At 38.9% G+C, this 27,358-nt stretch overlaps 1 long non-coding RNA gene across 1 annotated transcript; it reads left to right on the plus strand.

Moving 5' to 3' along the window:
* On the plus strand, window positions 1–26,078 carry LOC146761180 (uncharacterized). The gene is made up of 3 exons (XR_014945556.1): window positions 1–61; window positions 4,938–4,978; window positions 21,777–26,078. It is a non-coding gene; the product is annotated as an uncharacterized LOC146761180 (long non-coding RNA).
* Window positions 26,079–27,358: the final 1,280 nt, after the last annotated feature.

Below are 27,358 nucleotides of genomic sequence, written 5' to 3' on the forward strand. Positions count from 1 at the left end.
CCCCTGACATCACTAGGAAGAAAAGCGTTTAGCTCTCTCACAAGAACTCTGAAACAGGACGGTAGGTGAAGCAGACTGATTATGGGGGTAATCCTACATTATTTATCAAGGGCAGAGAATGGGAAATAATTGCAGGAAAGAGCAACGGGCTCTAGTTCATGCTCACATTAAGCTTTGCGTCAATGGGGCTATGTAAGCACTCAGAATCAAACCATTTTCATGCATGTTTCTTGATGACATTGGAATAGACCTTCTAATAAAAAAGATTTTATTTTCTCTTTATTTAAAGAAAGGTCGTTATTCTTTCTTCCAGAAGCACTCAACAGAAAATGTAAACTAGAACTTCTCCTGATTATTTTCCCTCTACAAGAAAGTTCTGAAAGATTAAAAAGCAGATATAAGCACGGAAATATGGCATGATCAAAGCAAGGTTTTGGAGTGTATTCCAAAACAAGGATGGAAGATGAAGCTTTTCTGTTGATTGGAGGCTATGTTTAAAAATGAAGTTGCACACCAGGCTAAACTTTGAAGTGGCAGAAATTAGTAGATCCACTCAAGAAAATAACTGGTTGCATATTAGGTCGGGAGTCAGCTTATAGTAACTCATTTGTTAGTTTCACCATTCAGAAGATACATATTCATGCTCAATAAGATCAGATCTATGTTCAACTATGTTAAGTAATTAATAGAGGTGAGCACATCATAAGAATAAAGATGGAAATTTGTGTTGAAGAAAGCGGATAATTCACTTTTTGATACAAAATGCATGTGTCAGCATGATAATGATGTTACACTTGAGAGGAGTTGAATGATCTTGTTTTTCTCTCTTGTGCATTATCAGGTTTGGGTATCACTATTCTGTTTATAACTGGACTCAGAGAAATACATGTGATGTCCCTTAAGAATTGTCCTCGAAGTGGGAGTCCTGAATTTGCCCCATACCCTTGAGTGCAGGACTGCTTAAGTTTTGAATATTTTATTTTATACTCATGTGCACTGCAGAAAAAAAGGTATTGCTAGAGATCTGAATCTTTACATGATCTCAAAGGAAAAGGTAATGGGTGTTTTCTAAATATATCTGACTATATATTGGTCAGTATACAAGTGGAAAACTCAACAAAGCAGGGAAGAAATGATTTAGCAGAAGCATAGACTATGGCAAAGGAGTATGGTAAAAATATTCTGCCCTTCTCTGTCTCGATGGGAAACTGTCATGAATTTGTTTTCATATTGATACAGAATGCCAAACTCTCCAAACATCTGCCAGCATCTTTTAAAGGCTTGTGTAATTGCAAAACTATATTGTGTCTGACAGGTTCCTCAGCTGGGAACAGTCAGAAATAGGCTGGAATATGCTTTTTCCTTGCTGTGAGTTTTAGATTCCATTAATAAAAGTCTCTTGAATGTGACACATAAAAATGTTAACGATACAGAATAAAATATCAAATATAGTGAGAATAAAAATTGTTATATTTCCACGGCGTCTTGGAAATTGTATAGCTTTTCACATTTTATTCTGTTCATACAAAATTCCACATCAGATAAATGAGATCGATCTGTTTGTATTAGTGACAAACTCCTGGACTTGCAGTGTGGACTGAGTCAGCATTCAACTGTTAGGATTATCTATTGGGAAGAAAAGATAGTGGGGCATTGATGTATTATTCATTACTTTGTCTTTCCAGATGTGGTTACACTGGGGTATAGAAAGGCAAGTGTTGGACTTTGAAGGACATCTCCATTGGCATTTCTCTTTAATGACTGAGAGTTTGTCAGTATTCAGAAAAGATTAATAAAGGTGATGCATCTTACCCAGGAAAAACTGTTGCATATAAATTAGGATTTTTCTATTCATTTTGCTATACCATTGTTGTTCTGTGACCTAATGTTAATATAAGCCTAGCACTCAAGTCTCTTTTGAAATGAGTGGTGGGAAGAAAAAACATTAAAACAAACAAACAAACAAAAACAATAGTTCAGGCTTCTCTTAAAGCTGGTATTTTTGGGGGATTTTTATGTAATTCACTCCATTACTCTGACTTACTGCAGAGTAACCATTTGAACGATTAAGAGGAAATGAGTCAGTGGTTGGATCAATGAGGCTGGCTTTCAAGGTGTGATGCAGTGGTATTGGAAACTTTAAAGTACTTTTTTACCTTTCTCTTCCCCCATCTTAAATTTCACAGAATCATAGTGTTTGGGCTCTGGGGATCATCAAGTCCAACCCCCTGCAAAAGCAGGTTCCCTACTGGCTGTAGAAATTGGGTATATTTGAATAGGTAAACTTGTTTTGACAGAAGCTACATGGATAAACTTATCCCTACCATCATCTCATAGTTGCTGTTGCAGTTGTGGTAGAGTCTGGAGGATGTTGTCAGACGTACTCGGTAAAAAAGCTCTTAAGTGACTTCTGTGTGCTTTCAGCAAGAAATTTCAGTCACTCTACTTCTTACTACACCTCCAGGGGCCTATCAGTTGCTGTGTCTATGGAACTTGCAGAGTGGTGATGCATAGGCACAGGCTGCCCAGGAAGGTGGTGGAGTCACCACCCCTGGAGGAGTTCAAGAATTACAACCATCCTCCCCATGTGAATGGCTTGATGTTATCTTAGAGGTGCATGCTGTTGATCCAGGCTTCAGATCGGCTATCTTGAAAGGAAACATCAAAATTGACACAATCATAATCTCCAAGTAGACAATGTAGAGGTACTGGGAGCAGTGCATTTATTCAGTTTGATGAAGTAACAGAAATACCCAGCAATAAAACCAAATATTTGCTCTTTGGGGACCCAAAACACTCATTTTGCAAATAATTTTTCTAAAATTATATTATTTTTTTTCTAGTGGCTCCCAAAGGAGGATTAGCCTGCACTGTCTTTGTAAACTATTCCCACACACACAACAACAAACAACTTATAAGACAATTTCCTTTGCAAAGAATAACCGAGACTTCCTGGGAGGAGTGAACTGCTGTTGAAAAGGGCTCAGGGGGATGATTAAAAACATTCAGTTGAGAGCTGGTTCAAGGGGCCAGTGGCTGCCTTGACAGCTGGAATGTGCAGGAACTCTGGTTCACTGGAAGACATCTGAGCCCATTTCTATCCCCTGGGACTTGAGGACTCATTGGTAGCTGCTCCAAGGAGAGCCACAATCTTTACAGAGCTCCCTTCCCCTTCTTCAGTCAACTGGTAAAATTTGGAAACCTATGTCAGAAAGATGCTCTCTGAATTAATGGAGAATAGTGCAGGAAGGGATTATAAAAAGAGCCTTTATAATAAGCAACTCAGCTTTTGATGAGAAAGGATATGTCAAAGTTGGGTGCCTTCAATGAAGTCACTTTTAATAGCCTGATAAGAGAGAAGGTGTCCCAGGCAACAAGCAGTTTTATAGAGGTAGCAAAAAACTAATAAGGACAAATCAGAAGTGGTTTATTCATGGCTACCATTTCTAAGAATGAGAGGCATCCAAATTCATCCTTGTCTCAGTACCACTAGATGTCATTAATGAGAAGTAACTGTGTTGACCACAGAAATTGAAGTGAATGTAGGCTGTTGCATGCTTAATCAAAGGTGCAGTATTCCCAGGGATGATGGACAGTGTAGAGCTGTGGAGGAGTTGGACAAATAGCAGTGTAAGAATGTGTTCTCCTCAGGCATAGGAAATGAGCTCATTTAAGATGTTTTCTGTAGAAACAAGGGTAGATCATACATAGAAATTCACTCAGGTAAACTACAGGTCAATTTGTGGTCAATTTGTAGGGGAGGTGCTCCAGCCCCCTACTCATCTTTGTGACCCTCCTCTCGACACCCTCCAGGAGCTCCCCATCTTTCTGCATTGGGAGCCTCAGACCTGGACAGAGTACTCTAGATGGAGCTTCACAAGTTGGAACTAAGTGATCTTTAAGGTCCCCTCCAGCCTAAGCTGTTCTATGATTTGATGTTACAATGAGGAAAGTTAAGTAGAGAGAAGCAAATGTAAAGAAAACTCATAATAAAGCATTCTTTGAGAGATTTATAGCTGGCCCTTTTGCAAATGAAAGCCAATGGACTGGGAAGGAACATGACAAGACCTTAAAGTCACTGATGGAAATGTGGTGAGAATGTTGCCTGGTGCTCTGCTTGTACCTTTTGTCCTCCATAAGCCACCTACCTCTTATGCCAACATCGTAGTAATACTCAGATTTTAGCTCCTTCATTCTCAACCAACAACCAAGTGTTGTACTGTTATCATCAAAATACCATACTTCCTTTCTAACACCTATTTTTCACTCAATAAATGTAATCCATTGGCACCTACTTGAGCAGCTGACAAGTTTTCACAAGATTTTCAGATGCATGGCCAGTCTTTTTCTTATAATCTTCTGGTTCCTCAGTTGTTACAAGTAGCTGAAAGTTGCTTAGGATAGAGCTAATGCTGTGGAGATAACTGGTGTCTTATCACATGCATCAACTTTCACATGCCCTGAAATCTTTGAGCCCAGTGTTTTCTATTAGCTAAGCATTTTTGGAGGCACTGAGTTAACCAACAGGAAATGCTGAACCATGGGCTTCCATGCAATTGGAGCTGTATTCAAAAGGCATCCTCTGACCTTGTGCACCTCTGTCCCCTACCACTGATCCATTCCATGCCACTGTGCTTTGCATGCTGAAGTGCAAGCTTTCTCACGTGGCTTATTTCAACAGCTTTTCCAAGGCAAGTTCTCACAGCTGACAATCCTTCCTGACCCAAATCCCTTAGGCAAGATAACCACTCTCTGCTGTCTTAGAAATTTATTTCCTTGAAAAGAGGCCAGATTGCTCCTCCTGCAGTAATTCTCCCACTCCTTCAACAAAGCCAGATAACTTGCCTACTGCACTCCTACCTGAAACACTAGACACAAAGCTGATACATGAAAATTTAGTTCAGAAATGGAAATAACTGACCTCTGTTCATTGACAGATTATCGGTTAGAATGAAGAAACAAAGATTCTCCCTTACAGGTAAGCTAACTACACTGAATTTCAGTAATGGCAGGTTAACATAGCTTGAAGTCATGCATCTTGAGAAGACTTCCAGTATTTCCAATCTCTTTCACAAATACCATATTTAAATGTGATGCAATAAAAATAAACACAATGTTCATGCTTTAAAATAGGGAACTACAGCTGATATTAGCATAGAATAATTTGAATCAAAACTGTCTTTCTTAACTGATTTCCTGTACAAACCTGCTCTTCTTCCAGTTCAGATAAATACATATAATAGAGATTCTGTCACCCAATGCTGTGACATATTCCAAGAGTAATATATCCAAGTCCATTAAATAGTTGGCATGCTAAGGACTTTATTAAAGATCTTTGCCTTCAAGCTGCTTAACAATCATACATCCAGTGTATTTGTTTTTTAACCTTCTTCCTTAAGAGTAAAGACATTGGAGAGATGATGGGTGGTCGTTGGTACTTATAAGTAGGAATAAAGCTGGCAATTTTGCACTGTTTCTCCTCATACTAAGTAAAAATGGACAAATTGCCAGGCTTGTAATTTAGTGTTCAGTTTTGAGTATGATTAAAAGAAGGTGCAAGAAATGTCTTTGTCTCTCATAGACTGAATTAGTCCTGCACACCAAGGCTGGAGTGCTAATGACAGAGGTGGTTGAAGAGCTGCTATAAATCTAAATGATTTTGAACTGTATGATAACTGATTTCTGTTTCTTTCCTGGCAAATGTCAGGAAAAGTTGAAGCCAGCATGAATTTTATAGTGATGCCAGTAGAATCTAAAGCACATGACTTCGTGTACCTTAGACTTGGGAATCCTTGCAGCTTCCTGGACCACTCACCCCTAAAACCATTTCTGCCTATGCAGTTGGAACTAGATGATCTCTAAGGTCCCTTTCAATCCAAGCTATTCAATGTCTAATGAGCAGTGTGCTTCCTCTCACTGAATGGAAAATTACTGCTGCTTTACTTCTGAATTTATTTATTTTTTTAGTTTCGTGGTCCAATAGTAAAGGGACAAAAAAGACATTCCAAGAAAGTATGCTAAATAATTAGGTCATTCATTCACTTCTGCTGTTTCCTTTTATTCACATATTTTATAAAAGGAAAAAAAGACACGCTCTAATTAGAGTTTCTTTTGTAAGCAACTCTGTTCTGTGAGTCTTTATATAACCTTTTTATTTTTTTGAAATAATCGAAATTATACACAGTATTTCAGAAAGTTAGTATATGACAGTTAATATGTTCTCCAAGAAGTCCACCAAAAGTTCTTGTTCTTAGATAAGCAAAATAATAGTAATAATAATTCAATAATAATTCAGTTCTCTACTCATTTTTCTCTTACACACTAGAACAGGTTGCCAAGGAGGCTGTGGATGCCCCATCCCTGCAGGCATTCAAGGCCAGGCTGGATGTGGCTCTGGGCAGCCTGGTCTGGTGGCTGGCAACACTGCACATAGCAGGGGGCTGAAACAAAATGATCATTGTGGTCCTTTTCAACCCAGGCCATTCTATGATTCTATGATTCTATTGATCAGAGCTGCTTAAAAAGATACATGGAGGCCTGGTGCAAAACAGTACCAGTTCTTGCTGCTTTTAGGTGTGATGCTTACAGATAAATGGTCTGCAATGCATGATTAATTGGCAGGAGGTTACTGGTGAGACCCTGGCATTGTTCACAACTGTAGCAAACAGGTCTTATTTCCCAGGCTGGCAGAGAAGGCAAAAGCTGACTTGCTTCCAACATGCTACTTGTCCAGTATTATTGTTGGGTAGTGATGGCTGGGGAAGGACAGTTCATATGGATCAATTATACAACGTTTTTGAAAAGTTTTTGGTTAATATTTTAATAAGTTTCAAGGTCAACACGCAGCAATTCAATAAATAATTTAGGTCATATTCTGACTGAGGCCCAAAGAAATTTCTCCATACCTAGTTCCTCTGCACCTACTGTGGCATTCACTTTGTATGTATAAAACTATTTTTTATCTATCCAGTGTTCACAGAAAAAGCAAAGCATAGATATCCTGCTGGGAGGCTTAGTTATTTTCCATAGGAGATATCATCTTTCTCAAGGCTAAAAGAGAATAACTTTCTTCTGTTTCCAAAGGAGAAGCTTTACCTCTAATCATAATCACCAGACTTGATTGCATTTCCATTCATTCTTACTTTCTGTGAGAAAATGATTTTTAGTGTGACTGCTTCCAAAAATGAGCACTGTACTCTATAAAATGGTGTGAGTGAGCATCAGGATCAGTCAAGCAGAAGAGTGAGAGTTGCTGTGCAGATATCCGAGCAGCTTTTATTTTTAGCAGCAATTAATTTTTATCAGCTCAGAAAGAATGGAGAACAGAAATAAGTTTGGGGGGGCTGCATGTAAAAACATTGGGCCAGGTTACAATCCTCCGTTCATGAATATAAATTTGAAGTAAATGCCCTAAAACTGATAGAAGGAATCTGATATAATTCTATATAACTGCAGAAAGAATACAATGCTTCTAATTTCTAAAGCTTTCCTATATGACAGGCCAGAACTTTCTGCTGATCCACTGGTTTATATTCTGTGAAAGCTACCATTGCTTTTCAGAAGTATGTAACTCAAAATTCAGATGTACAGGAGGTAGTCGTATTTGCATGTCCTTCCCACTGTTGTATTAGCTGTGAATGTAAAAAATATGGGGAGTCCCATCCTTACTTGCAAAACATTTCACAGCTTCAGGTGTATGGCAGAGAGGTGTAAGTTTGCAGCAGTGTTTGACTGGCAGAAAAAAAAAATGAAGGATGTGAGGATGAGAGCATTTCACAGAGGTTCCTATGTTGCAAGGTCTCAGTCTGGGACAGTAATGTATCACGTAACACAGTAAGATATATTAAATATATTCTTTATCTCTTTTATGTCTAGAAGATCGAGGAAAAAAGAGACAATTGGTAGAACTCAGCACAATGTTCTTACAGGCAAGTAAAGAAAATGCATCTATTTTTGGGATGTTTACTTCCCATACTAGGGTATGTTTTCTTGGAAGTGTTTTTAACTTTGTAGTCTTGCAAAGTGTTTTGGAGCCCAGAATCAGCAGCTAAAGAATTACAGAATTAAAAAGGAGCCCCAGCACTACTTACTTACCATCTAACTTTGGGGCTGTAACAAACTTCAGGGTACAGTGCTTCACAGCTTTCTCATACAGGTTCCTAATTCAATTATAAACCAGAAATTTCAACACCTCTCTGACAATGCATGGTGCAGAGGCTGGCTGGGGTAGTCGCAAGCTCTCCACTTCAGGTTTCCTGCAGTTCTGTCTAAAGTACATGCACTTATCTCATTGACCACAGGTCTTGTTTATTGCTCTTGCAAAGAAAGCCTTCTAGCTTGATGCAAGTCTGACTGTAAATAGTCCTTTTGTGGCAGCAAGCAAAACACTGGCAACCTCCTGTCACCGCCATTGTGTATTTGTGCCCCCAGAGGAGCTTTGCCTGTGGCTGGAGATCTCCAGAAGCTTTTTCCAAGTAATATTTATATTATTCCATGCACTGAAGTCATGCACAAAGCCTTAATCTTCTCAATATATACCATTGTTTGAGGATTTAACTTTAAAAGCATTTTTTCCAACTTCTATTTTCATCTGCATCTTAAAGTAGTGTAATAAGAAAATACAGTGCCTCCTCCTGCTATCTAGTGACCGCAGTGACTGAGCATAAGCCCCATAGAGCGGCATGGTTGATTAGAATCATGGAATCACAGAATGGCCTGGGTTGAAATGAACCTCAAAAATCATCTAGTTTCAATCCCTCTGCCAAAGGCAGGGTCACCAACCACCAGACCAGGCTGCCCAGAGCCATACTGTTCCTTATGGCAAAGAACTGATGCAAGAGTTTGGGGAGAAAAGAGAAAAATACTAAAAGCTCCAAAGGAAACCCGTGTTCTTTCTCTAGGACCAGCAAGTTGTAGAAGGCAGCAATGTGAAATGCTTTCACTAAGAGGGAATTGTCTCTGAGATCTTTTGACAATTTATTATTCTTACTCAATTTTTCCTGACGCCACCAGTGTTGTATATTAAGAGAGGAATCTGCAATTAACTGAGCAACTGACAAATGGCCTATGCAAAAACAAGCTGATGTGAGGCCAATTACCAGCAATGGCGCCCTCATGACTTTGGGTCACTGCGTGAGCTGTTTTAACACTGGCAACACATTCACAGGCAGAATGCTTTAAATAAAATGATAGGCAACTGGAAGTGGATATTTCTGAGGGCGTTTGGGATCTCTCCAGTTGGGATGTTTCGTGAACTGTGACCAAAATGTTGTGCAATCAGGCATCCTTGCTGGTGGCTTCTGATCCAAGTCTGGAGGAAAGCTCTGCAGGGTTCACTACGCTGATAGCAACAAACAGGATATTCAACCTTTGTAGAATAAGAATTTTTGAGAATTTTCTATTACATTTTTTAATGAAATAAGCCAACTGGGGGGTTTGGAATTGTGTTTAAGGGTGGACAGGAAATCTATGTCATTAACAGTTATCTATCACCATGTGGCAGTTGTATATCTATCACATTTTTGTACTGGGTCATTGTTCTCTAAATCAGTATCTGAGTTTACAAGAGGTTTCTCAGAGGGCAAAATGTGGATTATAGCTTCAGCATGGTGATTCTTGCTTGGAAAACAGTGACTCAGAGAAGGCCTTAATGTCACTGGAAACAAATGTCACCACGTGCGTAGAGCTATTGTGAAAAGGGCTGATGCAGTAAAGTGAAAACCCTGTGTTGTGGAAGGGAGGAATTAGAAGTATAGAAGTAATCAATCGTGGTGAAAACTGGGGGAAAGCTCACTCCTTATGCTGAATGCCATGCCTCAGTGGAACCGCTCTGCATTAGCATTACTGGTTTAAAGACATTCCCTTATATATAGTTTTGAAACTTTCTAGTTGATAAGCCTTATAATAAGAAATTATATATATAATGGGAATAACCATATGTTAGCATTTATAATTAGTGATACAGTATTATTTTTTAAATGAGATTGTTCTAATATCCTTGCCAGCATATTCTTGAACTCTGAGTATATGAAAGACCTGTTTGACCTAAAGTTCCTCTGCTATGGATAAAGACAAATGTACAGTGAACAGTTCACAAATGAACTGGATGCTGTGACTAAATGTTGTCTTCTAATAAGCTGCCAAAGATATAGAACTGAAAAACATAAAAATATAAAATAACCTTTTGCTTCTACAGAGCTCATGATAAATAAGTTTAAATGAATCAGCAATGTTCTGTTGAAGGAAACAGTAGTAAATGTGAATTTCTTAAGAGATTCATTTTCCATTTGTTTTCAGTATGCAGAATGCAGTGTTTGTGGGCAAAGGCAAATAAAATTAATCCTTATACTGAAGAGTGCATATCTATATTCAAAGTCATGTTTTGAGACATGACTTTAAATCATAAACTTTGATGATTAAGTTTTCTTGAAAACAAGAAAATGATCAATCCCTGATGTTCTTCCTTCTGAAATTAAACATTAATAACACTGTAAGTAAATAATCATTAGTGGAGTGTGAAAAGCATTTTGTTTGAGGGTTTGATGTAGGTATCCTGTTCACCACTTCCAAAAGCATGTAAGCATGAACTTCAGTCCATCTTCGATGAACAACTCAATGTCATCTGCCAAGACTAAGTGGTCAAGTGCGTAATTACCTCAATACGCAGCTCCTGCAAGCTGTCCCATTCCTTTTCACAAACAGAGCAGTTCTTAGAGAGGCTCAAAAATTCCCACATCCTTCCAGATTTCAGAGGGTAGCCTTGGAAGGAAACTTCAACAACTCTAAATCATAGAATTTATTGAGTTGGAAGGGACCTTTAAAGACCATCTGGTCCCACTCCCTGCTGTGAAAGGGGATACCCACAGCTCCATCAGTGCTGTTGCAATAGTCTCTGTTAGTAAACATACATAAGCATGCCACAAAAGGCTTTTGAAGTAGCAGTTCTGTGATTCATCCTATTCTCACCCCTGTTCCAATAAACTCAAACTCTCAAATCATAAGAGTAGCTTTAAGAGAGGCTTTGGGTTATAAAACTAATGAAAGCAATTAGGAATTGGAAACATCATTAGCAACTATACAGTAAAGGCAGAGAAAAGAGTGAAGCGGGGTTTTACAGCGCATGTAAAAAAAATGCAGATTCCCTCTTGTTTTGATTTTTCCTTCATTTACATTCCATTAAAGGATAAGTTTAGACTTCAAAAGAACAATATATAGTCCCCAGAAATACTTTAAATGCCCATCACATAATTATTTTTCACCATTCTTCTTATAAAGGTGAGACAAAGACCTAGTGTTTGAATATTGGGATAGTCTAAGGTAGAGATAACAGTACTGAAGGCAGAAATGTAAAGAAATCAGGAACATTTAACACAGTACTGCTTGGTGGAAAGGAATAGGACCTTTGCTCAAGGGGGCTTGGAAATACAGCTGAATAATAAGAAATGGTTCCAACTGCCAGCTGGAGAAATGTTATCATCCTTCAAATCACATCATGGCTGAATGTGAAGCTGAGATGTGTTTTCTTACCTTATAGTCCCTGGGGACAATATATTCCAGGTATCTGATAAAGAGCATTTCCTCTGCTGGAGAACTGCTGAAAGCTTACAAGACTGAATGAATCTTATCATCAAATAATAGACTTGGCCTTTTTCATCTTTCAAAGCATAGCTTTTCACAGTAAAGGTACAGATCCACTTCTTTCATCAGCACTAATGGCAACTCAATTTTAATGATGCAATAAGAAAAGGCTCTGTAGAAGTTATTCAGACACCCATAGCTATTTGACCTTCTACTCTTTATTCTATAGCAAGAAAACTGTTGTGGGTAGGATAGAGAGAAATTGGCTTTGGGGGGTTGACACGTTTCTTCTGATGTTTTTTGCCACAAAAAGCAAAAGCTCTACAGGATATGTGCAGTGAATGGAAACAACAGCTCATTAATTGCAAAACAGGATTCCAGGGACACTCGGAGTGTCATTGTGTTGTTAGCACTTTAACATGTACAATCCAATTTGATGTGCTATTAGTGTTTCACACACTTACTCATGCTTCTAAAATTAAGGAGTTCTTTAGGAGAAATGCACCTGAATGCTGAAGCTAATATTCCAAATGTATGGATACAGGCTGGTTCATTAGTGCAAAGCCTGCCCTTTCCTAGATAATTCTCTTAAAGTAGAGAACATGGGACAAATTTCATAGCTGTAAGTTGTGTACTTCTTTCAAAGATATTATTTCAACTCAAATATCAAGAGAGGAAGACAAGCCTAATCTAAAAAAATGCAGTTAGTAACTGCAAGATTTTACATTCATGTAAACTACATATTTCTATTCTTGATCACGAGTTTCACATGCAGGGGAAGCACACAGTTTCAAACTGATTTCTTTATACTTGTTGCAATGACAAGATTTGAGACTATTAAAATACATATTGCAGGGATAATATGTATGCATCCCTTATTTGAAGTCAGTGTCTCTTATTGAGACCCATTTCTGTGACCATAGGAAAGCTGAAAAGAAATCCCATTAGTATTGGAAATACCCAGGCCTTACTGATCATAATAGTGCTAATTATCTTCAACAAGATTTGTATCATTTTCTTGGTTCAAAGAAAGTGGTGGGTAGACATCCCTGAATCACAACTGCCTGCTCTTTTAAAGAAAAAGTGTATTTCTTTCCAGCAGTGTTGCTGCTGCTCCTTACTATAATTATCGAAAAGTTGATTCAGGTCATGCCTAGCTCATAAAGGGATTTCTGACTACATTCCGTAGACTCAAATGAGTTTTGAGGTGGATTCTCTGCCAAAGAATAGATGGATCATGAGCTTCAGAAAGACTTTCTTTTGCAGTTCAAGTTAAATGTGTAGGTGTGCTTACAGACCCAGCAGCCCAACTAAGGATTTACCTAGATTAGGTTTAAATGGATTCTGGGTCATGTATAGTAAGAGCTGATGAAAGAATAAAAAACCTCCTTCCCGATGTTCAATTCCAGTATCCAGTGCAGTAAAAAGTTTCTTCCTTCTTGTTAATAAATCTGTCCCCAGAAGGGAGCTCACTAGTCATCCTTGCCCACACAAGACTTTCCTGTTCATGAGATTCATGCACTGCTCATTTAATTCTCCTTAAGTCTATCTGGTGAATTTAGAGCGAAGTCTATGATTACATTGTGTTGAAATATCACTTGCTAAGCCATGAGAAGGAAGGAAAAAGAAGGATGGCATGTCCCTCCTATATTTATCTTGTAGAAGCATTACTGTGAATGATAACAAAGAGCATAAATCCTAACATGAGAGCTTGTAATGTATAAGAATCAATATTTACTCCAGGAGTCATAATGGGGTTTTCTGGATGAGTAACTGCAGTACATATAATGCTGTCCATGATACAAAATTACTCAACAATCTGTATTAAACTAGAGAAAATTTGCTAGGAGAGACAGTAAGATTAAAGATGGAAAACAAATTGGAGAGCAAGAGAACTAAGAAAGTGGAAAAGACCTTTAGCACAAATCAGCAGCTGGAAAGGAAAGACAACAAAGACAAATGGGGCAATAAGAAGCTCAGCTCTGAGGAAGCTTTTGGGGAGAAAAAAAGAACTCACACTCAAAAAAATACCCAACAATCTTTATAGCAGAGATTCTCTTCAGATTTGAGCAGGGAAGTGGGAAACATGAATACTCATTAGACTACTGGACCAAGATGTCAGGTTGAGTGCAACTAATGATAGTTGCTGAAAGAGAGTAGAAACTAGCTAACCTCCATGTGGAATATACTGAAGTCATAATCACTACACATAGTGATTTTATTGTCTTCTTCAATTAACATGCTCAAGTTTTGGTGAAGTGCCCAGAAAATCTGCACTTTAATGAGATTATTTTTTTTTTCTCCTCCTCAGATGACTGCCCAGAGTAACTATTCTTTAGGGATAGTTACATACTTTTCCTCTTTTTTTACTATTGTTATTATAAGGAGGAGGAGGAGCATTGGTTTTCAGCTGATGCGAATGTCTTGCAGAACAGAATCACTGTCTTATGTGTCCTTTGGGTACATTTGTTAATTTATTTTGCTTTCATTCTCCTTCACTTTATGCTGGCACATTGCAGAGACTCTTCTGGGTTTTAGAAAGTATGTAGCTTTAGCCAAGAAAATACTGTGGAAGATATTTTCTTTGCTTGCTTCTTCTGAAGATGACACTCAATTTTCTAGCCCTTTAATTTCTGTCCCTTCTGCCAGAGATCCAAACAAACAAAATAAGTTTGCATTCCAAATAACACACAGTGAACAGTAGGATTGTCTTGTTTGAAGAGATCTCTCTATCATTTTTTCACTCTAGTGTATGACTCCATAATAATATGGCCCTATGGTGCTGATGTTTCATTTTTCAGTTTTATCCCCAGTTCTGCGTTACTCACACCTGCACTGCAGTTATTGCAGAACAGGACTTTTTTTCTTGTTTCTATGCCCTATAGTCATCAAACTGCTATTCTGTAGCTGCTTTCAGTCCCTAAAAGTAAGGGTCTTTGCTTGAAGCTCCATCAAATAGAAGACCTCCATCTAGGTGGAAAGACAGTTCATAGCTATAGAACACAAAGGTAGGTCAATTTAGTAATTCTACATAATCATAGAATGGCTTGGGTTGGAAGGGACCTCAAGGATCATCAAGCTCCAACCCCCCTGCTGCAGGCAGGGTGACCAACCTCCATATGTAATACTAGACAGGCTGCCTTTATATAGTATATATAATCTACTTTTATATTTCTGTCTCAAAGTTTGGTAAGGCACTACAGAGAGGATAGCTAAAATTTCTATGATGATCTGCTGCATGTGCTCCATGGATTTGAGCCACCCATTTTTAACTGGCACAGCTCCATTGACTTTGGTTGAACACCAAGAGAAAATCAGATCCTTTTGTTTTCAGAGTTACTCATGTTGAAGCTAGACTGATGTCTTGATTTCAGTGGGTGTGTGTTAATTTGATGACTGCATTTAATGACCCCAGCAGCTCCTGAACATGCACAAAGAATCCTCAATGAGGAATTCACAATGTCACTCTCGGTGGAGGTTTGTACCGCCTCTAATGACTATGTCCTAATTAACTCTTACAATTATAACCAAAGTTTTGACACTCCTGTGATGTATAACAAGTTTTAGGTTGAGCCAAAAGTACACAGTGTTCTTTCTTTGAAACTGGGAGAGTCTGTAGATGCATTATGGATGAGAATTTCTATTACAGACCAGGATGATTCTGCTTAGGACAATCTTCTATTTCTGTGAAAGATGATCTTGTGAATATCAGCCTGCATTTTCTATGTAACTAAAAAATGTCCACATCTTTTATTGACAAGACACCAAAATATCTGCATTACGAGTGGGCGGATTGTTAAAGGGTTTTTGAAGCTGCTCAGAGTTCCCTTTCATCCAGTATTTCTGTGATTCTCTTGTTTAATAATGTGAATATGGAAGCTGTGGAACAAAAGTGTTTTTAGAACAGCTCACAGTTTTATTTGATTGTTTCACTTTTTGCCACCTGAATGAGTCAAGGCTTATTCTGACTCTTGAGTATTACACATAACTACCATAGTTCCAAATCTTATTTCGATGATACAAACATACTCTATATAATCTATAAATATCCTTCCTACTACTTTGACCAATACTGGTTTACTGAACAAATTAGAAGGTTGTGTTTCTTTATAAACTTGCACAGCTGCTGATTTATCCTGAATACTGTCCAATCGTAAAGGGAGTAAAATATCCACAGAGCCAATACTCCACTCTGTTTCATGTGGATGTAATACCTGTGAAATCTTTACTACCCATTCCAGCCTTATCGCTTCATCCTTTCCCATATGCTTGACTACTTTTATGAAATGCTTTTAATCTCGGAAGAATAAACTGCCTGTGGCAATCTGTTCTTTCCCTGATAATTAGTGCCCTTCATGTACTGTCTGGCAACATCCAGATCTCCTAGCATCCTTCACAAGTAGCGTGTCAGAGAATTACCCCACTGTTGGGAAATCCATTTGGGATGACAGTGCTCCTTCTCATTCTTTGCTCTCTGTGGTTAATCCAGCTGCCCATAAGCTAAGCTGGAGCATCAGGCCCTATGCCAGTCAATGGAGACATTGCCAGCCCTCCAGGAGCTTATTGTGATATTCATTTCATGCATTGCTGCCAGAGAATAACCAGCAGGAGGAGATTATGGATCAGACATGCTACTTATCTAGTCATTAAAGGACAGACTGCATGAGGCTTTGACAGTTTTCTTGTGAAGAGTTCTGTCAGCTTGGTACACTCAGAAATCTCCACGCCAAGAAACAGCAAAAGCACCTGAATGCAAATGCAAGATTTTTGTGAAGCAATAGCACTGTTTTTCTATGCTACCTCTACTGAAGGCAGGGCAGTCTTTAGCAGATGCAATGTAAGGTGAAAGCATCACCACCTCTGCTGGAATTAGGGTAAATCATCCTCATATGGATACTGAGGACTGAATTTCCTCCTCCACAAGAAATCAGGATCTAAGAAACGCCCTTTCTGCATGTAACTGACTGGATCCAGAAGCTGGTGGTACCTTCTTTGCAAACCTCCTTCTAGCAATCAGGAGTCTTTTCATAGATGAAAATCTCCTGGCTCCACTGCCCAACTCATCTGCCCTCTCTGATCCCTGTCAGCATTCCTCACTGCCTCTGGGTTTTGATAATTGATTTCTTCTCCTGTTGTTTAAACAACTTTCATTTCTAAAGACTTCCATCTTCTTGCATTAATGATAATTAATAAATGTGGGATGTTCCACATCAGTGTATGAAGGTCACCCTTCCTGCCTCACCATGGAGGTGAGCATAATTCTGGAAGAATTTGTACATTGGAAGAGATTCTGTTAGTCTATAGTCTGGTTTCAACTGAGGTGCCTGCCAAGTTAAACCACAGCAGTCCTTCATAGAACAAAGTCCTGTGTGGTGGGGCTTCCCCCACTACAGTTCAGTGCACCATCTGAAAGCCCAAACTTAGCTTAACTGGAAGAACAGCGATTTGAGATCAGCTTGAACAGAATCCCTGGAAGAGATGGTGTCTCCCAGCATGAGCAAGGCTTTTAGGTCAGTCCAGCTAAATCAACATAGCACTTGTGTCACTGAAGGACATGGTTTACTAGGTACAGTGGTGATGGGTTGCTGATTGGACTTGATGATCTTAGAGGTCTTTTCCAACCTTAATGACTCTGTGATTCTGTGATTCTAACATGAACTCCTGAAATATGAATACTTCTGCCAGAACCATCATCTTTTCACACGAATTCTCAAAGAGAGGTTAAGGCTGAATATCAGGATAAGGTTCTTCATCAAGATGGTGCTGGGCATGGAACAGTCTCCCAGTGTCAGTGGGAGATGTGGCCAGTGGACAGCACTCTCAGACATTTGCTCTGATTTTTGGGGGGTCCTGTGTGGAAACAGGAGCTGGACTCTATGATCCTTATGGGTCCCCTACAACTACGGTTATCCTATGATTCTATGAAAGTCACAAAATCATGTGAATCAAATTGCAGGAAAACCTTAGAAAGAACAGCAATATTTTATTGCCGTGTTTCTGCAGACTTATAAAACTGTATCCCGTGGTGATAGCTTGTGCTTTTGTAAACATAGTTGCATCAATGAGTCCTTATGCTAAGTGTTTAAAACGAGTTCCTATTGACTTCCACTTTAATAGGGAAAAGATTCAGATCTCCCTTCGTAACCAGATGGCTCTTTTCAACCGAGTTTTATTTTCCACCAGAAGTGCTGTATGAAAAACTCTGTGATTGCTGTTTATCCTCCGATTCAGCCACAAAACAGTAGTGCTTTGCCTTATAAGAGGTCTTTTCTCCAGAGCCACGGAGGCACTTCACCATGATGTTCTGGCAACAAATATCACTGAGCATGTATTTCTTGAGGTTTGCTGCAAATAATCTCATGGTTCACTTCTACCTCAGACACAATTCCACATGCTAAAGATGGAGCCCGGTATACCTCTTGAACAGAAAAGTTCTGCCAAGTGACCTTCAATACTATTTCAGCACAACTGTTGTAATCTGAATGAAGATCATCACAAAGATCACTTCATGAAAGAACTACATTGTATGGTTTTCACTAAGTTAATCATAGCTACATTCAAGGAGATTATTAACTCCTAGTTAAGCCAGGTGTCGAGATTACCATTAAAATATCAGTAAGAAATTATTTTACCTGAAAATAGGTGACAATAGTTCTTTCTGATCATTTTTTTTTCCTGCAAAGCAGGAAAGAAGCTAAAAAAATGTTAAAGTTAGAATTTAGACCTGTTTGAGGCAAGACAAATCTGTGCCTGTACATATTTTGACAAAACTGCTGGCTGGTTATTGCTGTATTTGTGAGATTTTTCTCTGGGTATGCATGCACAATCCAGTGAGATACTCTGAAGGGCACTGGGGGACACTTTCTATATTTTCTGAGGACTGTTCTGAAAAGAGAAGCTATGAAAAAACGTAGCAGGAGATGAAGTCCTGATAGAGTTAAAAGACTGAAAGTGAGTGGTAGGAGTAGATGAGCAGCTTTCATAATGCAAAGAAGTAACAAAAAGGATGCTGTAGGAAGCTAGGCTGCTGAGCACATTCACCAGTGACCTACAAAATGTATTAGCAGTGAGAATGACAAAATTTGCTGTTGATATAAAGTTATTCCAGAGCAATAAGGACAAGGACCAATTGTAAGGAATTTGAAAAAGACTCTACAAGACCGAGAAATAAAATCACAGAATGAACTCACTGTGGATAAATGGGAAGGGAAACATAAATGTGAAGGTGAACACTGGAAAACAAATCCAATGGGCTCTCATCTAACCATTATGTCTCAAGTGAGAGCCTGGTATTACAGCATCAGTTCTATGAAAGCATCAGCTCAAAGCTCAACAGTAATAAAAAAAACCTCTAAATTGAATGCTAAGAATCATTAGGAATGAAGCAGAAAATAAAATAGATCATTATGACGCTAAGTAAATTCATGGTTCTTCCACTCTAAATGCCACAAGACTTTCTGCTGCTCAATATGCAAAACTGATATATTATAAATAGAAAAGCTACCAAGAAGAGAAATTAGGGCAATTAAAGGCATGAGAGGCTTCCATGCAAAGCACAATTGTGTTGACACAGTCTCTTCATCTCAGAAAGAAGAGTGCAGGGACTGAACAGAGGACTATAGAACAAGGAGTACTGTAACAAAGAGGGGTAGGAAATAACTTTTACCTTCTCATCCTATTCCATGAGTTCTAGTAGGTGATACAGCAGGAGTGGGTGTTATTCTACAGTTGGCAAACTGGATATCAGAAATTCAGACCCAGGTAGGAAGACATCTATCAGGAATAATTAAGAGAACCACTGCTTCCATGAGAAGATGGGTTGTGTGGCTCAGCTTGAAGATTTCTTTCCCCCCACCCCACTTTTAGTGGCTGAGACATGTCTAAAAACTTCTGGGCCTAAGGAAGCCCCAGTAAAAGACCAACAGATCAACACCTAATGTACTCAGCAGAATTTTGGGTCACCAGTGGAGCTGCTGGTTTGAACTATAGTGCTCAGAAGAAGCAGAAAATGGCATGTACCTGCAAGCTCCTGACCTCTGTGAGCTTGAGAGGGTGCAGCAAGCACCACATCCAGCATCCAGATAAGGTCAATGTAAAAGTAGCTTTTGTTCTTCTTGACATTTGCTTTGGATCCAGATCTGCAGGCAGGCAGTGAATTTCTCATTGTGAATTTCTTGTTATCATTCGCATGTATTGAAGATAGATAGAAGATTTCCTTGCTGAGTTTCTGAAATTTGCTGTGCAGGGGTCGGCTGACAAGTTGTGTGCTTCATAAGAGAACATATACTGCTCATACTGGAAATCATTTCTTCATTCATTCATATGAGAATACTACTAACAATAAATCAGGTCAGATGTGACCTTGTTCAGCTGAACGTTTCCAGGGACAGCAAGGATCTCTTCTGCACTCAGCTGGAAATCTCACCCCAAATCAACTTTTTATTTACTGACATTCACATCCATCCAGTTCTTCAGTCTGTTTAGGTCCCTCTGAATGACAATTCTGTACTCAGATATCAGTCGCTCACCCCAGATTGGCTTTTTACTTAAACTTGCTGAGAGCCCATTCCATCTCAGTATCCATGTAGTTAATATCAAAATGGAAGACAGTATTGGCCCCAACATCAATCCCTACATACATTTAAATATTGAAAATTAGATATGTTGGAGCAACATAGCAACAGTTTTCAGCCCTCATTGGAAAAGACCCCAAAGTTTTCCCTTGTCTTGAACCAGATTCCCAGACAGCAGGAAAAGTTCTTTAAGTGGTCTTTCCTTATCCATAATAAAACCTGCCCATGATGCACATCTCAAGCCCATTGTCTGTATGAGCAGAGCACACTGGCTGTGGTGTTGGGAGCAAAAATAGAAATAATGATTGAGTTGTTGGTTGTTTTTATTATTATTATTATTTTACTTTATTTTTTGTGGGATTTAATCCAGTGGAAGATGGAAGGCATGGAGAATGGAAAGAGGTACTGAGGTTCAGGTTCTGGCATTCTTTAAGAAACACTGCACAATCCTCCTCTGCAGAAAACCCTTTCTATCCTAAAAATGAAGGTCAGGCTCTGACATCAAACCATATTCAATGAGCTAAAGGAGCTGAAGTTATGCCTTTGATTTTTTGTGTTCTACTGAAACAAAAGAGAGAAGGAGAGGAAGAGAGAGAGAACAAGAGAATGAAATCTGGTGTTACTGATCACTCGGCTGCTCTTTGTATAATGTGGAAGAAACACTGATCATCTGCAACTCCAAGATGGCTACTAAAGAATCTGGATGCATTTTTTCCCGAGATTTCAGCTTCCTTACCTATTATTGTTCTACCTGTGAGGCCTGCAAACTCTTTAATATGTATGTGCCAAGCTTTGTTCTTATAACTATGCTGCTGCTTCCACTGCTTTGAAGAATTGCTGGAGAGAGTATTGACCACTTTGGGTCAGGACCCAATGAGCACTGGGGCATTGCAGCTTCCTATGAAGTTTACAGAGTGAATACTAAACTAGGCATCCATTATAAGTTGAACACTAATAACATTTTAAATTAGGCCTTATGCATAGGAATGGCTCAACTAAGCTTTCAGTCCCCAAAATATTCCACATAATCTCAGATGCCTTGAAAACCAATGTGGAAGAGCCTTAGAGCAAAGGAGTTGGAACCATCCTCTGTTTTTCTCTGCAGGGTGACAGGGCTAATGACAGAGGGAAGGTCTTCAGCAAAGCAGCTTTGCTGCACATCAGGAAGCAGCACATCCCCTTTTGGCAATGAGTTAACACCAACTTATTCTGCAGATGGGAACTGCCTCTCCATCCTAATGAAGAATACCACTATTATTATTATTATTTCTATGAAAAGAAGCTATTCTCCTCCTTTTTTTTTTTTTTATTTTGTCTCTAACCCTTCTGGCATCTTTTCAGCACTTGACAAACAAGTGTGCTCTGTGGTTGACCTGGGTAGCTTTCAGCTGCTCTCTTAGGTTTCCAAGCAAGCACAATTCTAAGCTGCATTCATGACTTCTGTGAAGATGAAGTGATGATGGTGACAATATTGTTACATGTTTCATGTTCCAGCTTACCAATTTTCATACTTTAAAAGATAGAGAAAATTACCTTAAAGAAAGTGTCAATAAATAAGCTTTGAGATTTGCCCTTTTTTTAGTGATAATTTTTCCATATTTTCCTTTTCTTGTTTTATTTTCCCAGAGTATTCTATGCATTGGATACACCAAATATTTTTGCAACCCTGCAGCAACGTACTGCTAGGAGTAAAACCAGGTAGATTTAAACAGTTGTGTGAATTTGACCTTTTAATGTTACCAGACATAACTCCAAGGTAAGTTTAATTTTCCCAATAGGAAAAATAGTGTTTCATTCAAAAAGTAACTGCATAAAATATGGGTACAGTCAAGGTATGGAGCCAAGAATAAGGATATTATCTAATTTTTAATGGAGAGAACATTACTGCATTTTGTATATAACTGAAGAAAAATTTGTAGCAGCTTTTCAGAGTATATCCTGTGGGTTATAGACAGAGGTGGGTTTGTAGCTTTACCTACATACTGTACAATGTAAGTATTATAATGCAAGTATTGTTCATACCAACTCATCTGGAAGAGCTTATGTCCAGCTTTTAAAATCTCATCTTCCTTTAAATAAGAGGTTGGTCCACCTAATGGACCATTCTGGTTGTGGATCAGGGAGGCACAACCGGCACAGAGCTCCTCAAACCCTGATAGGCTATGGGATACACAATTTCCAGTTATAGTAATGTATCTTTTAGGAGATGAAACAGAACCCAATCACTGTAAATTCTTTCCTGGCAATGGTCAGTCACTGCAAGCTCACAGCCACTCATCAACAGCTTTTCACACATTTTGTTTGTATAGTTTGGCTGATTTGCTGTTCATCAGAAGCAATTGAAAACAAGTGATTTGCACTTTAGTGGTACTTTTCCTCCTGGGAGGTGTCAGAGGGCAGTTATCAGCCAGACTCTTTGGCATCCCTTGGCTTGGCTCTGGTCTGACTTACCAGTGACAGCATGTCTGCCTGCAACAACTCATTCTGGTTTCTTTTTATCTGGGTGGTTTAACTCCTCAGCTTTCCCATTACCTGACTTGAGAAAATGTATTTAGAGCAAGCTGACCTAATATGTATCAAGTAGTTCATCCAAGCTAAAGACTGAACTATTGCTGCAATTTAGTTGGTAACCTTACTAGAACTCAGTGCAACCCAAGGAAGAATTCATTCTTGTTGTCTCTCTGAGATTGTTTATCAACACAGTGTGAGAAGAGAACCCCATCCCACCATCTGAGCTGATGCTACCATGTAAAGATGTTTCTATTCCTTCCCCATAACCCCTTCGACAGCCCTTTATTTTATGCAGACTAAATTCTACTTTGAGTACTTATATGGTCCCTGCTGAGAGACAGACTCATTGTGCTGAATCTGACAAAAATTTTTAGTGCTCTTAAAAGACAGTGCCAGCTGGAATATTCACTCTGTGTGTCCAGCAAGCAGCATTTTCCATTTAAGTCGAGACCTCTTGGCTACAGCAAGTGCTGCAGGAACCCACACACTCATGCAAATGAGAAACGAGGCAGATTGGGAACTTACAGATTGGAAATGCAAATTTGAGAATAAGAAATGAAATAGATACATGGCTCCAGATATTAGTCAGATCACCATCTCTCAACTGGGTGATGTTATATTACAGTAAGCATAGAATCATAGAATTGTTTGAGCTGGAAAGGACCCTTAAAGATCATCTGTCCCAGCTGCCCTGCAATGAACTGGGACAACCACTGCCAGATGCAATCTGTGCAGACAGGCACTGTAAGCTGTATTCTTCCCTCTACCAGGCAACTGGTTTTCTTTGTGCAGGCTCATGTATTTCTAAGAGTATCTATGAAAACAATCATGCTTTGGAAAACATTTTGGAGTAATATATTAGAGGCTTTCTGAACATAATACTCAGCCAATTCTGAGTTGTTGACAGAAATAACAAATAACATCATTTGCATCTATCTCTAATTCATAGCTTGCCGTTTCCTATTTTAGAAAATCAAAAGTCTCGGTGATATGGAGCCAGAATTGCTGGAGATGCTGACTTGTGCCAAATAAGAACATGGCATGCAGGTTTTCTTGGGCTTGTAGGGCTTTCAAAATGGCTTTGGCTTCCTGAAAACGAAGAATCTTCCCACCTGCTCTACTCACTACTCTATAGCACTTCAAATAATCCCATGTATTTGCAGGAAGTTTTGCAGGAGGAAAGCACTGGGATAGCACAAGGTATTATTTCATTCTGAAGATGCATTTTGCCAGATCTCAACCTTTCAGGTTCTTGCTGAAAATCTCTTCCTTGCAAGCAGGAGGAAAGAGTTACCATTTCATTCCTAGTTTTCAGCCTCAGCAGAACACTATTTAGCAGGACACTAACAGCAGGGAATTAAAAGTAAAGGCCTCATCACTTCCTTCCTTTTACCTTCAAAGGGAGCTTTGTTTTTCTAGAAACTGTGCTTATTCTTTGTAATTTGAACTGGCTATTAGGAAACTGACATTTTAAAACTCATTCAGGTTTCTGATCAAAGGTGCTGGTGGCTGACAGAACCTATGGCACTAAGCCCTCTCCCTGACTCAGCTGGTGTTATTTGCTTGCATCTCAACAGATTATTCTTTCTTGGTTTTCTCACTGATCTGTCTCATACCTCATTTTAGTTCCTTTTCCAGCCAAGGGCACACATGTCATCTTTTTATTATACCCACAGAATAACTAAATAAATAAATTGATAAATTGATAAAGAACACTCTCAGGAAAATCAGTGTGTTTGTGTTGTTCAGCTCCATGTACTTTTGTAGTAGTGCTTTAGCAAGAAGGACTTGAGGACTTTCAGAAGAGTTTTCTATTTCCACCTCTGTCTACCTAAAATCTTTGTAAAAAAAACTATTTTGGCTTACCTATTTCCTATTATATTACCTATTTCAGATTTTAAAATTAGACTTAGATTTTAAATTTAACCATTGACCACTGTAACATTCCTTCTCACTTATACTCATGGAAGTGAAGCTCAGATTCACTCCGGAGAAATAGATCTCCAGCGAGAACTCTACTGAATAATCTAAACTTTCATCCTAGCTATTTCTTTGTAAGTGTGGGTTCACTCTCCAGATTCAAGCTGAGTTTAATTGGATTTGAGGTAGAGAGTTCAAAACAGAATCAAATATTCTTCCTGCATGATTCTGGTTACCTACTAACGTGACCAGTATAGTTCCCCTTTACTTAACAGAACGGAGAATTCAGCTGACATAACATTGATATACATACATAAATATATATTATTTTCTGAAATACCAATTATCAGTCAGAAAACATCAATTATTATAAATGGTAAAACTATGCTAAATATATTTACGCTCATGCATATCAAACTGGGTACCTGTGCTTATTTGCCAATGGTATACAATACACAAGAGGGTCGAGAATTGCTCAGTCCCCTGTTACACTGGTTGTCCACTAGGATTCACAGGTCTTAAGTCCTGAACTTCTTAGATCCTCCCTCCCTCAGTTATCAGCTTTTCTAAAAGTGGCTGGAAAACATCTGATAAGAAGAGGTGATAGTTTGATTGCCGATACTCCCTTCAAATGGATTCCATTCCTTGGCAAATCCAGGAGGCAGTGGAGAGGAACCTAGGGTGGAGTCAGCTTTCTTCTGACTTTTCATAGTGACCAAGTTCTCGCCTGCCTTTTCTCTTCTACAGGCTTATTATATTGAACAGGGCCCTTTCTCAGACCAGACTGCAGTTGTATTCTTGGAAATCTGACAAAAATGTCTCCTGAGAACTGGCCCGTTTCCTCTCTTTCCAAGCTGACCTTTTAACAAGGTTTCATTTTGCTTCCATAAGCTGGGAACAAAGTGTACCAGACCAGCAGACCCGTGTAAGATGTGTGTTGTCTTTCTAGGATTTCTCATCTGGTTCATTCTCCTGCATATTTCTGCTTTCTGGGGGCCAAATCCTAGAACAGCTACCTTTTTACTTCATTAGGAAATTACCTTTGAGCAACCAACAGAATGGGTGCACTTACTCCGAAAGACATCAACGTTTTCAGAGATCCTAAAATTCCACCATGTATCTTCCCTCATGACTTAGCACAAGTCTTTCGCTTGGAATATTTGCTTGTTTGTATGTTTCTTTTATGTAGAGAATCAGGGGCACTGTGTTCCTGCAAATCTTTTAATCTGATTCATAACAAAGTAATATCACATTTTATGTTTCTAGGGGGAAATACAAGACCTAATCTTGGTATTACTCTAAGGCCGCATTGGCTGATGTTAGGTGGAAAGATTAATCAAATATTAATCAAATTCTATGGGCATTTAGGGTCATACTAGGAGTGGAGAAGAGGACTTATATTCTGAAATGAAGTCTTAGTGTTGGGCTAGCAATTTGTTTTGGCCCAGTTATTACAGATAAAGCAAAAATAGAGTAGAAAAGTCCCTGGACCAAAAACTTGACGTCAGAATTAGAGAAGGTTGATTAAGTGAGTGGGAAGTCAGCCACACTCCTAGGTGGAAGCATTTCTGAGTCTCGCTCCTTCTTTGATCAGTTATGGCAGGAGCTTAGGAATAAGCAGTCACACTTTGTTGATAGAATTCTTAATATTTTAAATACTTTAATTTTTTTAATGCTTCCTTAAAAAACTGGACAGTCTAGATAAGCTGGAGATTGATGGAAGATTTACTGGGTTACACCCCACCCTTCTTCACATAGGATGGCAATGGTCTTAAAAATGATAGTGTGGTCACACAGACTTTGTTTGGTAAATAAAACCGAGCTGTAGAGCCATGTAGCATACATTTAACATAGGGCCACAACTGACTGCTGCTCTTTACTGTGTGGCAGCTATAAATTCAGCCCTTATGTTTAATCAGAAAGTTCAGTGTGTATTTTCTATCAGTTCCTTCCAGATTAGCCCCAAAAGATAAGCAATAGAAAATAGCTGCTTGATGAGAGTCAAGAACTCATGATCCTGCTCTTCCTGATAAGCAACAGAGAGAGAAGTGTGCCTACATCTGCTAATCATGATAAAGCAGAGCTTGGAGATTTTCAGGTTCTGAAATATGAAAGAGATAATATTTCATAAATGTGCTCACTCACCAATAATTCTTGTTATAGGACCATTTCTTAAATAGCATTTCAGTCTGTAGATCTTAGCAACAACATTAACTGAACAAAGCACATTCACATATTAAAGAAAAGAAACAGCTGGGTATAACATGCTTGTGGGCCTGGCATATTCCAGGCTGGCAAAAGACAGTTTAGGATGTCTTCCTATAACTTCCCACAAGCTATTGACAAAAAGACTTGTATTCAGCCTGTATTCAGTCAAAAGAAATAGGAAAAACCAACAACTATGTTTGCCTGATGTGTACCTAGATATGAAAGAGACTTTTTTCTATAGCTGTCACATTTGTAAAAGCAATCCAGCAAATGTTTAGTGTCTGTCAGAGAGAATGGGAAGGACAATTGGAGGTGATGAGGCAGATGCTGATGGCAGGATTTGCAGGGCTGCTCAGGCCAGAGACTGGATTGCTTGAGGCTTTCCAAAGACAGCTGGCACATCTTGCAAGCTGGAAGAGAACACAGTCCCCAACAGCTCAGTTCTGGGCAAATAAAACTCCTGGGGCACTTTGAAAGCTGGATTCTAATGTAGTCTCATGTCAACAGCTAATTACTGCTCTTTATAAAATCCCTGAGATGGTAAAATACGAGGGACTTGGAATATCCAT

The sequence above is a fragment of the Coturnix japonica genome, chromosome 4 (assembly GCF_054131305.1).
Source record: "Coturnix japonica strain WE chromosome 4, WE-NBRP24, whole genome shotgun sequence".
In the NCBI taxonomy this organism is placed as follows: Eukaryota; Metazoa; Chordata; class Aves; order Galliformes; family Phasianidae; genus Coturnix; species Coturnix japonica.